We start from the raw sequence: 4,568 nt of genomic DNA, 5'->3' as shown, positions 1-4,568 counted from the left end.
TAACAGTAATGACTTCCTCCCCTGGAGACCCTTCACTTCCATGTAGCTCTCCATCCTCCCTCCCACACGCACACTGTGCTCCCTAGCACCAATCTTCCAGGAGCCTAGAAGTCCATGACCATCTGAGAGGGGGTCAGAGAGTCCATGAGGCATCTTTTTTTTTTTAGATTTATTTATTTATTATATGTAAGTACACTGTAGCTGTCTTCAGACACTCCAGAAGAGGGCGCCAGATCTCGTTACAGATGGTTGTGAGCCACCATGTGGTTGCTGGGATTTGAACTCTGGACCTTTGGAAGAGCAGTTGGGTGCTCTTACCCACTGAGCCATCTCACCAGCCCCCATGAGACATCTTAAAAATGGTCAGCCTCCTCCCAGGCGCTCGGCTGTGTCAAGATGAAGCTGAACATCTCCTTCCCTGCCACCAGCTGTCAGAAGCTCATCGAGGTGGATGACGAGCACAAGCTCCACACCTTCTATGAGAAGCGCATGGCCACGGAAGTAGCTGCTGATGCTCTTGGTGAAGAGTGGAAGGGTTATGTGGTCCGGATCAGCAGTGGGAATGACAAGCAAGGTTTTCCCATGAAGCAAGGTGTTCTGACCCATGGCAGAGTGTGCCTGCTGTTGAGTAAGGGGCATTCCTGTTACAGACCAAGGAGAACAGGAGAGAGGAAGCGCAAGTCTGTTCTCGAATGCATTGTGGACCCTAATCTCAGTGTTCTCAACTTGGTTATTGTAAAGAAAGGAGAGAAGGATATTCCTGGACTGACAGATACTACTGTGCCTTGTTGGTTGGGACCTAAAAGAGCTAGTAGAATCTGAAAGCTTTTTAATCTCTCCAAAGAAGATGATGTCCACCAGTATGTTGTCAGGAAGCCCTTCAACAAAGAAGCTAAGAAGCCCAGGACCAAAGCACCCAAGATTCAGTGTCTTGTTACTCCACGTGTCCTGCAACACAAACGCCGACGTATTGCTCTGAAGAAACAACGCACTAAGAAGAACAAGGAGGAGGTTGCAGAATACGCTAAACTTTTGGCCAAGAAAATGGAGGGAGCCAAAGAAAAGCGCCAGGAACAGATTGCCAAGAGACGTAGGCTGTCCTCGCTGAGAGCTTCTACTTCTAAGTCTGAGTCCAGTCAAAAATGAGTCTTTAAGTGCAACAAATAAATAATGACCTGGAATCTCAATAAAAGAATGGTCAGCCTGTCAGGGAATCACAAAGGACATCTATCACAGGGTCTGCAGCCCCTCCAGCCACCCTTTACAGATGCCTTTCTTTTAACTCCAACCTGAGGCACCCATGATACACCTGGGAGATGCTGTGAGAAGCCAAAACCATCAAGGTGAGGTGAGCAGAGTGTGGTGAGAACCAAAATGAGGCGGAGCAGCAGATAGAGTCACTCTCAACAGGCTGGGGCTGCTTTACTGAAACAGCAAGGATCTCCAGCCTTTCCGTGGGATGAAGATAGAGGGGTTGGAAGCATATGTAGCTACCAGGAAAATATAGTTATTTTGTTTGATTGATTAATTGATGATTGATTGATTGATTGACTGAAAGCAGGATAGGTCATTTTTGAAACCTAGAAATATTTTTCTGCAGATGGAACAGACTGATCATGCTGGGACTAAGCTTTCTTAATGGCTAAGAGCTGTAGAGCCTGACTCAATTCTTCGTGACCTGAAGCTATTATCCAATGCACAGTCTCCTCCTCTAGCGCCCAAGGGAAGGCAGAGATTAGCCTTAGTGATGTGCTGCTGAGAACTGGGGTAGGGAAGGGTGTGATATCATGGGTGTTAACCTCTGCTTACTACCTAAGAAGGTGCCCAGTACATGAACAAACGAACCTATGGAAATGTAAATTTGATTTTGACTTGGGCTGGGGATATGAGAAAGAAATTGGAACCATGAAGCTAATTCTGGACGATTCTGACAGGTGTGAGAATCCTAATTAAGCTCATGGAAAACCCTCAGCCAACAAAATCCTAACTCTCTGGGATTCTAAGGCTCGTTTTGGTTGATTCTGACTCTAAACATAAAAGACAGCAATGTTTCACTGTGTACCTTTTAGATAGAAGGATACCACTGAAATGCTAAGCCTCCATTCTAATCGTCTTCTTTTTACCATCGTCTAACCCCCTGCCTCTACCTTCCAGAACTATACTCCAAGGCAATAGAGGGATTATATTTTTTATTCATTTACTTAGTTACTTTTGAGGTACTAGTGACTGAACCCAGACCTTGTGCATGCCAGACAAGGACTCCACTACCAAAATATACCTTCAACCCTTACTTAAGTTTTTTATTTGGTGGACAGAATCTAGTTGTCTAGGCCTTGGATTTGAACTCAAGATCATCCTGCCTGGGCGGCATCTCAAGTAGTTGAGATTGCAGGCTGCACCAATATATCCAAAAATAATCTATAATGCAGTGACCATAGAGTTAATTTAAGCACACCAAAATATAAACTGGGAATAACACCCTGTGTCTCAGTGCCTGCCCACCACTGAAGTGTTAGTGCTTCAAGAAAATACAACTAACATGTTTCAATGCCCTCAAACGTTTCTCTTCAGCCACAAAGCAATGTTGAGGATCCGATTGCTAGATAAGACACTGAACCCAGGGTTATACTTTAAGACAAACTGGATAAGTATGTCTTTCAAAGCCAGGTGTGGTGGCACACGCCTTTAATCCCAGCACTCGGGAGGCAGAGGCAGGCGGATTTCTGAGTTCGAGGCCAGCCTGGTCTACAAAGTGAGTTCCAGGACAGCCAGGGCTACACACAGAAACCCTGTCTCGAAAAAAAAAAAAAAAAAAAAAAAGTATGTCTTTCAAGATGAGACATATATAACCCCAGACACAAGTTAACATCAGTAACCCACTGCAAAGAGAACCATTATGGTAAACAGAGTCAAGATCTGTGCCCCTGGGAAAAGTCACCTCTCACTCCAAAGCACGAGTGGAGCTTGCTAAACTTCCCCCTGATGCCCCTCAGTGCATTTCCTAGCCGCCGAGCCTCGAGCATACTCCCTCTCTGGATATTCTTATGAAGTCTTTTCCCAACTCAAGTCTTAAAATGGGATAACACAAGGGCAAAAGCTTGGGAGAGCTGGGGTGATGAAGACAGCTCTTCTGCCAGGCCCAGGCCAGGCTGCAGTAGTAACTGTGGACCCTGTTTGACATGCCACAAAACTCCCCAAGGTCGCCTTGAGTCCTCAATCCATCTGCTCTAAGTGTGCACTTTAATCTGAGTACCTTCAGCTGAGCCCCAATCATCTGGTCTATTTCTGTGGGTTAGATGTTCATCTGAGGCCCTGGTCCAGTCAGACTGGTCTCATGGATAAACTGGGTTCAGTTTCAAGATCTGATATATCTACATGCCAGCATCCCTTTGTCCATGGAAAACACATTGTCAGGATGGGTTTTAAGTGTGTGTGTGTGTGTGTGTGTGTGTGTGTAACAAAGACAAACATTCAGAAAGAGGGAAAACAGGGAGGTGCCAAGGCCACATGATCTTCACTCTGGGCCCTGCCTGGGCTCCACTGCAGCTCTGCCTGCTGTTTCCATGAAAACAAACCATGTCCCTCCGACAAGCTTACCTCTCCCTATAATATAAGCAGTGGTGTCACCTGCCTAGAGCTCTGTATGTGTGCACACTCATATACATATGCACACATGGACACACACTCATACACACATACAGACATAAACACACAAATACACACATACATATATACAGACAGAAACACATACAGACAGACAGACACATAAGCACACAGAGAGACATACACACATACACACAATTAGACACAAGCACATATACAAAAAACATAAATGCACATGAATGTACACACAGATAAACACATGCACCTGTGTACACAGAGAGAGAGAGAGATACACTCGTGTGTGAACTGCTTCTCAGGAATTATGAGCAAAGCCTCTTACCACAGCTGGGCATCAGCCACAGAAACAAAGTGATTGCGAGCCAGGGCAATGCGTGAACCAAGGAGCTGAGCTGGGGCTCAGCCTCAAGCATGGGAGCAGAGGCAGCCTATGGGCAGGTACACTGCTGAAGAACTGTGTCTTTCCCTCTCCAAGTAACCGTTAACTGTTTGTATCTCCTTGGCTAGGAGGCGGGGCCCTGGGAGCCCATCCCCTAGTTCCATAAAGGAAAGTTAATGAACTCAGTTTAGTGCAGGTGTACTGTCCACAATCACAGTTGCCGACAGTTCAAGAATGCAACAGGCAAGTCACACATGAAGGACAGCATTCCACAACACACACATACCCACAGAAAGATGCACACACACATATTTATACAGACATGTGTGAACAAGCATGCATAGATGTGTACACATACACACAAGCAAACACATGTATACACATATACACAAGTGAACAAACTTGCAGAGATGTGTACACACAGAGACCCGCAAGCACATACACGTGTGCACACATACACTTGTAAAAAAATCTTGGGAAGATATACATACACACAAGCACGCATGTATGTACACACATGCACACAAACACCCACATGTGTCCACATACATACACACAAGTATACAAA

At 45.5% G+C, this 4,568-nt stretch overlaps 1 pseudogene; it reads left to right on the top strand.

Annotated features, from left to right (window-relative positions):
• The first annotated feature begins 376 nt into the window (after positions 1-376).
• LOC110306029 (small ribosomal subunit protein eS6 pseudogene) lies at positions 377-1,149 on the top strand (annotated as a pseudogene).
• Positions 1,150-4,568: the final 3,419 nt, after the last annotated feature.

The sequence above is a fragment of the Mus caroli genome, unplaced genomic scaffold (assembly GCF_978045245.1).
Source record: "Mus caroli unplaced genomic scaffold, Mus_caroli_1 scaffold_13, whole genome shotgun sequence".
Lineage (NCBI taxonomy): Eukaryota > Metazoa > Chordata > Mammalia > Rodentia > Muridae > Mus > Mus caroli.
This window is presented reverse-complemented; position numbering and strand designations above follow the sequence as displayed.